We start from the raw sequence: 12,442 nt of genomic DNA, 5'->3' as shown, positions 1-12,442 counted from the left end.
GGACCCGCCGTCCCCTTAGGCCACCTGCCTCTTCTTTCCACTCACCTGTGGGCTGACCCAGGTGCACAGAACTCCCTTTGACTTCAAAGGCCTTTTCATGCAGGGCCCGGACGATGGGCTCTGCGCCTGGGCAGGTCATCTGCTGCTTGTTTTGATCTTCAGCAGGTGCCCAGGTGATCCGGGTGGTGAGAGATGCTTGCACAGCACCTGACTCTCTCATTTCATGTCCCTCAGGAAGTCCCAGGACCCTCAGGCTCTCTCTTCAGTCTCCACCCAATGTTCCCAATGCTGTGGGGTGTCCTCAGTGGGTAAATACTGTAAGACTTTTATTGCGTCAGATGATTGAATGAGTTAATATTTTAATGTGTAAAAAAGAAAAGAAAATGCAGAAAAAGTGAACTTTAGGTTGATCATTTTTTGCCATTTTTTTGATGAGCTGTTTCTCTAGTGACTGTCAATCAGTCTCTTAACTAGTTGACAAACTCTGGCTTGTTTGAGGATTGTTTCAGTGGAGCATAACCAGGCCCTCAGTAATGATGGTAACGAGTCAGCTGGGACTTGTCTGCCACCAGCATTGTGACAGTGACTACTAAATCCAGTGAAAATAGCAGTTACAGGAAAATGGAAATAACCTTGGGAATCCAGTAGGTGCAGCTGGCAGGTTGGAAAGAGCCCAGTTGATCTGATGACCCCCAGTTACCGTAAGGTGGTCAGGATGCCCCACAGTCGGAACAGTAGAAGAAGGAGGCCCATTTGGGGAAGGGGGGGCTTTCTCTCGCAGTGGTACTGCAGTTAGAAGAGGTCATCGCAGGGATGTGCTCAGCGTGTTTAAAGGCAAAGGACCATGCTTGGAAAGGAGGCAGCAAGGTCAGACAGAGGGTCTCCAGTCAAGGGACCTGGGATCCAGGATGACTCCGGCCTTCCTTGTAGGTTAATCCTCTGGGCTTCATGTTTTCCTTTTTTTTTTTTTTTTTTTTTTTTTTAAACATCTTTATTGGAGCATAATTGCTTTACAATGGTATGTTAGTTTCAGCTTCACAACAAAATGAATCAGTTATATATATACATATGTTCCCATATCTCTTCCTGCTTGCGTCTCCCTCCCTCCCACCCTCCCTATCCCACCCCTCCAGGCGGTCACAAAGCACCGAGCTGATCTCCCTGTGCTATGCGGCTGCTTCCCACTAGCTATCTACCTTACGTTTGGTAGTGTATACATGTCCATGCCTCTTTATTGCTTTGTCACCGTTTACCCTTCCCCCTCCCCATAGCCTCAAGTCCATTCTCTAGTAAGTCTGTGTCTTTATTCCTGTTTCACCCCTAGGTTTTTCATGACATTTTTTTTTTCTTAAATTCCATATATATGTGTTAGCATACGGTATTTGTCTCTCTCTTTCTGACTTACTTCACTCTGTATGACAGACTCTAGGTCTATCCACCTCATTACAAATAGCTCAATTTCGTCTCTTTTTATGGCTGAGTAATATTCCGTTGTATATATGTGCCACATCTTCTTTATCCATTCATCCGATGATGGACACTTAGGTTGTTTCCATCTCTGGGCTATTGTAAATAGAGCTGCAATGAACATTTTGGTACATGACTCTTTTTGAATTATGGTTTTCTCAGGGTATATGCCCAGTAGTGGGATTGCTGGGTCATATGGTAGTTCTATTTGTAGCTTTTTAAGGAACCTCCATACTGTTCTCCACAGTGGCTGTATCAATTTACATTCCCACCAACAGTGTAAGAGGGTTCCCTTTTCTCCACACCCTCTCCAGCATTTATTGTTTCTAGATTTTTTGATGATGGCCATTCTGACTGGTGTGAGATGATATCTCATTGTAGTTTTGATTTGCATTTCTCTAATGATTAGTGATGTTGAGCATTCTTTCATGTGTTTGTTGGCACTCTGTATATCTTCTTTGGAGAAATGTCTATTTAGGTCTTCTGCCCATTTTTGGATTGGGTTGTTTGTTCTTTTGTTATTAAGCTGCATGAGCTGCTTATAAATTTTGGAGATTAATCCTTTGTCAGTTGCTTCATTTGCAAATATTTTCTCCCATTCTGAGGGTTGTCTTTTGGTCTTCTTTATGGTTTCCTTTGCTGCGCAAAAGCTTTTAAGTTTCATTACGTCCCATTTGTTTACTTTTGTTTTTATTTCCATTTCTCTAGGAGGTGGGTCAAAAAGGATCTTGCTGTGATTTATGTCATAGAGTGTTCTGCCTATGTTTTCCTCTAAGAGTTTGATAGTTTCTGGCCTTACATTTAGGTCTTTAATCCATTTTGAGCTTATTTTTGTGTATGGTGTTAGGGAGTGATCTAATCTCATACTTTTACATGTAGCTGTCCAGTTTTCCCAGCACCACTTATTGAATAGGCTGTCCTTTCTCCACTGTACATTTCTGCCTCCTTTGTCAAAGATAAGGTGACCATATGTGCGTGGGTTTATCTCTGGGCTTTCTATCCTGTTCCATTGATCTATATTTCTGTTTTTGTGCCAGTACCATACTGTCTTGATTACTGTAGCTTTGTAGTATAGTCTGAAGTCAGGAAGCCTGATTCCTCCAGCTCCATTTTTCGTTCTCAAGATTGCTTTGGCTATTCGGGGTCTTTTGTGTTTCCATACAAATTGTGAGATTTTTTGTTCTAGTTCTGTGAAAAATGCCAGTGGTAGTTTCATAGGGATTGCATTGAATCTGTAGATTGCTTTGGGTAGTAGAGTCATTTTCACAATGTTGATTCTTCCAATCCAAGAACATGGTATATCTCTCCATCTATTTGTATCATTTTTAATTTCTTTCATCAGTGTCTTATAATTTTCTGCATACAGGTCTTTTGTCTCCTTAGGTAGGTTTATTCCTAGGTATTTTATTCTTTTTGTTGCAATGGTAAATGGGAGTGTTTTCTTGATTTCACTTTCAGATTTTTCATCCTTAGTGTATAGGAATCCCAGAGATTTCTGTGCATTAATTTTGTACCCTGCTACTTTACCAAATTCATTGATTAGCTCTAGTAGTTTTCTGGTAGCATCTTTAGGATTCTGTATGTATAGTATCATGTCATCTGCAAACAGTGACAGCTTTACTTCTTCTTTTCCGATTTGGATTCCTTTTATTTCCTTTTCTTCTCTGATTGCTGTGGCTAAAACTTCCAAAACTATGTTGAATAAGAGTGGTGAGAGTGGGCAACCTTGTCTTGTTCCTGATCTTAGTGGAAATGCTTTCAGTTTTTCACCATTGAGGACGATGTTGGCTGTGGGTTTGTTATATATGGCCTTTATTATGTTGAGGAAAGTTCCCTCTATGCCTACTTTCTGCAGGGTTTTTATCATAAATGGGTGTTGAATTTTGTCAAAAGCTTTCTCTGCATCTATTGAGATGATCATATGGTTTTTCTCCTTCAATTTGTTAATATGGTGTATCACGTTGATTGATTTGCGTATATTGAAGAATCCTTGCATTCCTGGAATAAACCCCACTTGATCATGGTGTATGATCCGTTTAATGTGCTGTTGGATTCTGTTTGCTAGTATTTTGTTGAGGATCTTTGCATCTATGTTCATCAGTGATATTGGCCTGTAGTTTTCTTTCTTTGTGACATCCTTGTCTGGTTTTGGTATCAGGGTGATGGTGGCCTCGTAGAATGAGTTTGGGAGTGTTCCTCCCTCTGCTATATTTTGGAAGAGTCTGAGAAGGATAGGTGATAGCTCTTCTCTAAATGTTTGATAGAATTCGCCTGTGAAGCCATCTGGTCCTGGGCTTTTGCTTGTTGGAAGATTTTTAATCACAGTTTCAATTTCAGTGCTTGTGATTGGTCTGTTCATATTTTCTATTTCTTCCTGATTCAGTCTTGGCAGGTTGTGCCTTTCTAAGAATTTGTCCATTTCTTCCACGTTGTCCATTTTATTGGCATAGAGTTGCTTGTAGTAATCTCTCATGATCTTTTGTATTTCTGCAGTGTCAGTTGTTACTTCTCCTTTTTCATTTCTAATTCTATTGATTTGAGTCTTCTCCCTTTTTTTCTTGATGAGTCTGGCTAATGGTTTATCAATTTTGTTTATCCTTTCAAAGAACCAGCTTTTAGTTTTATTGATCTTTGCTATCGTTTCCTTCATTTCTTTTTCATTTATTTCTGATCTGATTTTTATGATTTCTTTCCTCCTGCTAACTTTGGGGTTTTTTTGTTCTTCTTTCTCTAATTGCTTTAGGTGCAAGGTTAGGTTGTTTATTCGAGATGTTTCCTGTTTCTTAAGGTAAGATTGTATTGCTATAAACTTCCCTCTTAGAACTGCTTTTGCTGCATCCCATAGATTTTGAGTCGTCGTGTCTCCATTGTCATTTGTTTCTAGGTATTTTTTGATTTCCCCTTTGATTTCTTCAGTGATCACTTCGTTATTAAGTAGTGTATTGTTTAGCCTCCATGTGTTTGTATTTTTTACAGATCTTCTCCTGTGATTGATATCGAGTCTCATAGCGTTGTGGTCGGAAAAGATACTTGATACAATTTCAATTTTCTTAAATTTACCAAGGCTTGATTTGTGACCCAAGATATGATCTATCCTGGAGAATGTTCCATGAGCACTTGAGAAAAATGTGTATTCTGTTGTTTTTGGATGGAATGTCCTATAAATATCAATTAACTCCATCTCATTTAATGTATCATTTAAAGCTTGTGTTTCCTTATTTATTTTCATTTTGGATGATCTGTCCATTGGTGAAAGTGGGGTGTTAAAGTCCCCTACTATGAATGTGTTACTGTCGATTTCCCCTTTTATGGTTGTCAGTATTTGCCTTATGTATTGAGGTGCACCTATGTTGGGTGCATAAATATTTACAATTGTTATATCTTCCTCTTGGATCGATCCCTTGATCATTATGTAGTGTCCTTCTTTGTCTCTTCTAATAGTCTTTGTTTTAAAGTCTATTTTGTCTGATATGAGAATTGCTACTCCAGCTTTCTTTTGGTTTCCATTTGCATGAAATACCTTTTTCCATCCCCTTACTTTCAGTCTGTATGTGTCTCTAGGTCTGAGGTGGGTCTCTTGTAGACAGCAAATATATGGGTCTTGTTTTTGTATCCATTCAGCCAATCTGTGTCTTTTGGTGGGAGCATTTAGTCCATTTACATTTAAGGTAATTATCGATATGTGTGTTCCCATTCCCATTTTCTTAATTGTTTTGGGTTTGTTATTGTAGGTCTTTTCCTTCTTTTGTGTTTCTTGCCTAGAGAAGTTCCTTTAGCAGTTGTTGTAGAGCTGGTTTGGTGGTGCTGAACTCTCTCAGCTTTTGCTTGTCTGTAAAGGTTTTAATTTCTCCATCAAATCTGAATGAGATCCTTGCTGGGTAGAGTAATCTTGGTTGCAGGTTTTTCTCCTTCAACACTTTCAATATGTCCTGCCACTCCCTTCTGGCTTGCAGAGTTTCTGCTGAAAGATCAGCTGTTAACCTTATGGGGATTCCTTTGTGTGTTATTTGTTGTTTTTCCCTTGCTGCTTTTAATATGTTTTCTTTGTATTTAATTTTTGACAGTTTGATTAATATGTGTCTTGGCGTATTTCTCCTTGGATTTATCCTGTATGGGACTCTCTGTGCTTCCTGGACTTGATTAACTATTTCCTTTCCCATATTAGGGAAGTTTTCAACTATAATCTCTTCAAATATTTTCTCAGTCCCTTTCTTTTTCTCTTCTTCTTCTGGAACCCCTATAATTCGAATGTTGGTACGTTTAATGTTGTCCCAGAGGTCTCTGAGACTGTCCTCAGTTCTTTTCATTCTTTTTTCTTTATTCTGCTCTGCAGTAGTTATTTCCACTATTTTATCTTCCAGGTCACTTATCCGTTCTTCTGCCTCAGTTATTCTGCTATTGATCCCATCTAGAGTACTTTTAATTTCATTTATTGTGTTGTTCATCGTTGCTTGTTTCATCTTTAGTTCTTCTAGGTCCTTGTTAACTGATTCTTGCATTTTGTCCATTCTATTGTCCATTCTATCTCCAAGATTTCGGATCAACTTTACTATCATTATTCTGAATTCTTTTTCAGGTAGACTGCCTATTTCCTCTTCATTTGTTAGGTCTGGTGGGTTTTTATCTTGCTCCTTCATCTGCGGTGTGTTTTTCTGTCTTTTCATTTTGCTTATCTTACTGTGTTTGGGGTCTCCTTTTTTGCAGGCTGAAGGTTCGTAGTTCCTGTTGTTTTTTGTGTCTGTCCCCAGTGGCTAAGGTTGGTTCAGTGGGTTGTGTAGGCTTCCTGGTGGAGGGTACTAGTGCCTGTGTTCTGGTGGATGAGGCTAGATCTTGTCTTTCTGGTGGGCAGGTCCACGTCTGGTGGTGTGTTTTGGGGTGTCTGTAGACTTATTATGATTTTGGGCCGCCTCTCTGCTAATGGGTGGGGTTGTGTTCCTGTCTTGCTAGTTGTTTGGCATAGGGTGTCCAGCACTGTAGCTTGCTGGTCGTTGAGTGAAGCTGGGTGCTGGCGTTGAGATGGAGATCTCTCGGAGATTTTTGCTGTTTGATATTATGTGCAGCTGGGAGGTCTCTTGTGGATCAGTGTCCTGAAGTTGGCTCTCCCACCTCAGAGGCACAGCACTGACTCCTGGCTGCAGCACCAAGCGCCTTTCATCCACAGGGCTCCTTAATTTGGGATGATTCGTTGTCTATTCAGGTATTCCACAGATGCAGGGTATATATATCAAGTTGATTGTGGAGCTTTAATCCGCTGCTTCTGAGGCTGCTGGGAGAGATTTCCCTTTCTCTTCTTTGTTCTCACAGTTCCCAGGGGCTCAGCTTTGGATTTAGCCCCGCCTGTGCGTGTAGGTCGCCGGAGGGCGTCTGTTCTTTGCTCAGACAGGACGGGGTTAAAGGAGCCGCTGATTCGGAGGCTCTGGCTCACTCAGGCCCGGGGGTAGGGAGGGGCACGGAGTGTGGGGTGGGCCTGCGGCGGCAGAGGCCGGCGAGACGTTGCAGCCTGAGGCGCGCCTGTGCGTTCTCCCGGGGGAGTTGTCCCTGGATCCCGGGACCCTGGCAGTGGCGGGCTGCACAGGCTCCCCGGAAGGGTGTGTGGCTAGTGACCTGTGTTCGCACACAGGCCTCCCGGTGGCGGCAGCAGCGGCCCTAGCGTCTCATGTCTGTCTCTGGGCTCCGCACTTTTAGCCGCGGCTCGCGCCCGTCCCTGGAGCTCTCTCAAGCAGCGTTCTTAATCCCCTCTCCTCGTGCACCAGGAAACAAAGAGGGACATAAAAGTCTCTTGCCTCTTCGGCAGTTCCAGACTTCTCCCCGGACTCTCTCCCGGCCAGCCGCGGTGCACTAACGCCCTGCAGTCTGTGTTCACGCCGCCAACCTCAGTCCTCTCCCGGGGCTCCGACAAAAGCCGGAGCCTCAGCTCCCAGTCCCGCCCGCCCCGGCGGGCGAGCAGACAACCCTCTCGGCTGGCGAGTTCCGGTCGGCCCGAACTTCTGCGCTGGAATCTGTCCGCTTTGCCCTCCGCACCCCTGTTGCTGTGGTCTCCTCCGCGGCTCCCAAGCTCCCCCACTCCGCCTCCCGAAGTCTCCACCCGCGAAGGGGCTTCCTAGTGTGTGGACACTTTTCCTCCTTCACAGCTCTCTCCCGCTGGTGCAGGACCCGTCCCTGTCCTTTTGTCTCTGTTTAGTTTTTTCTTTTGCCCTACCCAGGTACGTGGGGGGTTTCTTGCCTTTTGGGAGGTCTGAGGTCTTCTGCCAGCGTTCAGTAGATGCTCTGTAGGAGTTGTTCCACGCATAGATGTATTTCTGGTGTATCTGTGGGGAGGAACGTGATCTCCGCGTCTTACTCTTCCGCCATCTTCCATGTTTTCCTTTTATACAGTGGAAAAATGGTGCTTTCCCCAGGCTGCCTCATAATGATGTTAGGAGGCTGAGATGGGACCAGAGCTTTGCTCTGCAGATAAGGGACAGTATGTGTTCCTTATATTAGGAACTAATGTCAACTAGACAATGTCTAGCACTCGCTTCAGCTTTGTGGTTTATTCTCTGCTCTGCATGTTATATTTGAGAACACAGTCTAAAAGAAAATTGTCCTTTTTTAAGTTATCAGAGATCTAGAAGATGATTAAAGTTATTTCACAAAAGTTTCCTAGTGGCCCAGTCCTGTCCTAGGAACAGGGGGAAGGGAGATTGCTCAGGAGAAATTTAAAACAGCCCCTGCTTTTCAGAAGTTTATGGTCCCTGTGGGGAAATGTGAGGGGAAACAATCTCCGTGAACATCTCGGTGCCCTTGCACCTGCTGTGGTCTTTGTCTAGAATCTGCTCCTCTTCCTAACTTTCACCCCAACTTTTTCCCCCAAACTTCATGGAAAACTAGTCATTATCCAAGATTTGTTTTGAGTAATATATTTCTTGGAAAATCTCCTATAAATTGCCCAGGCATACTTAGATATTTCTTCTTCGTTTTTCCCTGCGTTTTTTATATTCTTCATTCTTTCAACGGATATTCCTCAAATGCCTGCTATGTGGCTTGGGTACTGAGATACAGCGGTGAACCAGATAAAGGTACTAGTGAGTGGGGAAAGAGAGCATAAATAAGTAAATAGATTATGTCAGGTAGTGATAAGGTCTATAAAAAACAATAATGCAAGATAATGGCATGTGTGTTGTCTTCCCTCAAGAGAATGAACATCTGGAGGGCCTGGACTGTGTCTCTTTCTTTCTGTCTCTGCGGTCAGTGCACAGCCCTTGAGTGAGTTCAGTTACGTGTGTGCTGAGTCAGGAAGTGAATTCACATCAATGTTGTGTTAAATGAGATGTATACACAGAAGGAACTAGGTGAACCACAGGTGCGCTGTCAGTGAGATTTTCTTCTCTTTTTCCCTAATCCTCGTGCTGTCAGAGCAGAAGCTGAACCAGCAGGAGGCACAGGCAGGATGGGTGTCAGCAGAACACTAAGCCCGTTTGCTGGACAAGGCCAAATGCACAGAATGTGCCAGAATACAGAACCCTTTTAAGTCGGGCCTGCATCCTTTGGGAAATTATCCCAACCAACTGGACTGCCTCCCTTGAGAAACTGCCATTTACATTGATCATTAATATGATATCAGTATCACCTCAGTCTTTCAAAATGCTTTAAAGCTTGCTTGTAATACCCAGACTTATAGCTAGCTGCATGATGCCTTTCCTCTGGGATATAATGATGATCTCTAGGAAGACGTCTAGAAAGTTGTCTCAAATCTCTATGATAGGATGTATTACTTGAGGAAGGTTGGTTCATTCATTCATACAGTCATTCATTCAACAAATATTTATTGAACATTTATTATATCAGACCCTGTTACAGATGCTGGAGATACAGCTCTCCTTCTAGTTTGGAAGCTAGAGGGAGATTGGCATTAAATGAGTACGTGAATTTTATAGTATATTAAAAGTTGATAAGTGGTGAGGAGAAAAATAAAGCAGAGAAGAGTAATAGGAAATGCTTAAGGAGGGGGGTCCAATTTTGAATTGAGTGACTGGGGAGGACCTTGTTGAGAAGATAATTTGTGAGCAAACATTTGAAGGGAGTGAGGGCAGAGCCATGAGACTAAGCAAAGGAAGGGAAAATGTTCTAGGCAAAGGGAACAGCAAGAGGGAGAGGTGCTGGGGACACAGCAAGGAGGCCCATTCAGTGAGAGTGACCTGATCGAGGGAGAGAATGGTTCAGGTGAGTGTCAGAGAGAGCACAGGGTCAGATCCTGGGGCATTGTAGGCCATTATAGGTACTTTGTTTCTGAAATGGGAAGTCATTACAGCATTTTAAGCAGCATAGTGACATGATCTGACTTACATTTTCATGGCAGTGCTCCAGGGAGGAGGTGATGGTGGCTTAGAACAGGGTTGTAATGGTGGACATGGTGTGACATATCAGATTCTGAAGGATTTCCGGATATTAGATGAAGGGTGTGAAAGAAAGAGGAGTTGGGGATAAAACTGAGGTTTTTTTAGCTTGAGCAACTGGAAGATGGGATGGCCATCAGCTGAGATGGGACAAGACTTTGGAGTGTTTTCGGGGAAGAGCAGAAGTTCTTTTTTAGTTGTGTTGATTGAGATGCTTTTTAGACGGCTGGATGGAGATGTCAAGTAGGGAGTTAGCTGTTTGAGTCTGAAGTTTCTGGAGAGGGCCAGCTATAGACCTCATTTGGGAATTGGGGAACACATGAATGGTATTTAAAACCATGAGATTTGAATGAGTGTAGATAGAAAAGAAATTCAAGGACTGTGCGTTGGAGCATGTCAATGTTAAGAGGTCTTGGAGACGAGGAAGAATAAAGAAAGGAAACTGAAAGGGAGCAGCCAGTGGGCAGGAGGAGAAAAATGTGCTGTCCTGGAATTGGGGTGAAGGGTTCAATGTGTCAAGTGCTGCTGACAAATCAGGTAAGAACTAAGTATTGACCATTGCAGTTAGCGACATGGAAGTGAAACAAAGCAGTTTCAGAGAAGCGTGGGGGCTGGATCAGGATTAGAGCAGTTTAAGAGAAAGGTGGAGAAAAAAGAATTGGAAAGAATAAGAGACAGTCTTAGAAGTTCGGCTGTAAATAGGAACAGAGAAATAGAAAGGAAGCTGGAGGAGGAAAGGGAGTCAAAAAGTAGGGTTTGGGGGCTTCCCTGGTGGCTCAATGGTTAGAGTCCGCCTGCCAATGCAGGGGACACGGGTTCGTGCCCCGGTCCGGGAGGATCCCACATGCCACGGAGCGGCTGGGCTCGTGAGCCATGGCCGCTGAGCCTGCGCGTCCGGAGCCTGTGCTCCGCAACGGGAGAGGCCACAACAATAAGAGGCCCGTGTACCACACACACACAAAAAAAAGTAGGGTTGTTTTCTAAAGATGTGAGGTGATTAAAAATGATTCAGTAGAGAGGAATATTCTGATGAAGCAAGAAAGAGAGGGAAAATTTCTGGAGTGATATCTTCAAGTAGGTGAGAAAGGGGGGTCTAGTGCAGGGGTTGGCCTTAGGATCACAGACAGTTTATCATATTAAGGGGGGGTCCGGTTATGGACACATGCCGATAAGGGGTAGAGATGGGGGTAGGTGCTAGCAGAGATTTTCCGATTGCTTCAGTTTTCTCAGAGAAACCGGAAGTGAGGCCACTGACTGAGCGCGAGGATGGGAAAAACTCTTAGAGGTTGGAGGAGGAACTATAAACAGTCCAGAAGAAGGGGAGATGAATAAACTAATGTAGCAAATGTGATATTCACTCTGATGATATCTGATTTTTGTGTTTGCCTTTTTCATCTTTTCCCCTGATAGCTCATGTCCAGCATAATTCTAGCATGCAGTATATGCTAAATAAATATTTGCTCATTTCAGAACTGGAATCATATCTACTTGTACCTCAACTATAGCTGACCTCATATAGTATTCGCTGTTCTAAGCACCTACCTGTTTAATCCTCGTAACAGCTATGTGTATGGCTTTTAGAGCCGTGAGACTAGATGGAATCAACAAGGGAGTGGTATTAGTGTCTTCAGATTACAGATGATGAAACAGAGATTTTAAAATGTCCCACAACCTCATAACTTGCCTGAGGTTGGTCAGCCATTAGGAGACAGAACAGAGATGTGAATCTCAGCCTGCGTGACTCTCACACTGTATAACTACTGCCCTGGAGTTCATCTCATCTTCCCACTTCATCTTTAAAATAAGAGAACCGAGGCCCAGATTGCTTATCACAAACGTCAAAGCTGAGATTGGAACCAAGCCCTCTTCCAGTTCAGTGCCCTTTCCACCGCCATCCCCCTAGATCAATCTTATCTTGGGATCCAGTTCCCACGCGCGTTAGCTACACTTAGTGGTAGCTATCCACGCGCGTTAGCTACACTTAGTGGTAGCTATATGGTAATGGTCCTTAGTAACCAAGCGACTGGTATTTTGATGAGAGGCTCTTGCCTGCACCGACCCAGCCATCCAGGAGAGGGCAGTCCTGTGCGCATAAACACGCCTGCCCCACCCTAAGCTTCTTCCTGAAGCCAGAGCGCCTGATTCTTCAGAGAATGTTTGCCTAAAGCAGTGGTTCTCAAGCAGCAGTTCTCTCCCCCACCTGGCATTTGGCAATGTTTGGGGACATTTTGGGTTGTCATAACTGGAGGAGGGGAGGGAAGAAGCTCCTGGCATCTAATGGGTAGAGGCCAAGGAACCTGCTAAACATCCTACCAATGCACAGGACAGGCCTCCATCCCTCCCGCCCCTAACAAAGAATTATCTGACCCGAACTGCCAGTTGCTACGTTGAGAGGTTGAAAATCCCTGTCCTAAAGGAAAACCTTTAAATAGTCTGGTGTAATGGAACCAGAAAAATAAGTAGATGATGGCTTCAGTAAAGATGTTCAAAAGCAAGTAGGCAGTCAAGAATAATTTATGAATTCTGCTTCTGTGCAGAATGCCAAGGGTGTGAAGGCCTGCGTGGATCATGATTTATCCCTTTAGCCATTCTCTACTTGC

The 12,442-nt window shown here is 43.5% G+C and overlaps 2 protein-coding genes across 9 annotated transcripts in view; one reads left to right on the top strand and one right to left on the bottom strand.

Annotated features, from left to right (window-relative positions):
• The window catches only part of SLC44A3 (solute carrier family 44 member 3), a 101,427-nt gene that overhangs the window by 36,949 nt on the left and 52,036 nt on the right, over nucleotides 1–12,442 (top strand). The gene's annotated exons all lie outside the window — the stretch shown is intronic.
• ALG14 (ALG14 UDP-N-acetylglucosaminyltransferase subunit) overlaps nucleotides 952–12,442 on the bottom strand; it is a 244,741-nt gene continuing 233,250 nt past the window's right edge. The window contains exon 5 of the transcript XR_007479209.1: nucleotides 952–1,439. The gene's annotated coding sequence lies outside the window, so the exon portion shown is untranslated. The remainder of the gene's footprint in view (nucleotides 1,440–12,442) is intronic.

Source organism: Orcinus orca, chromosome 1, assembly GCF_937001465.1.
Source record: "Orcinus orca chromosome 1, mOrcOrc1.1, whole genome shotgun sequence".
Classification (NCBI taxonomy): Eukaryota; Metazoa; Chordata; class Mammalia; order Artiodactyla; family Delphinidae; genus Orcinus; species Orcinus orca.
Note: the sequence above shows the minus strand (reverse complement) of the source record. Positions and strands in the feature narration are given on the sequence as shown.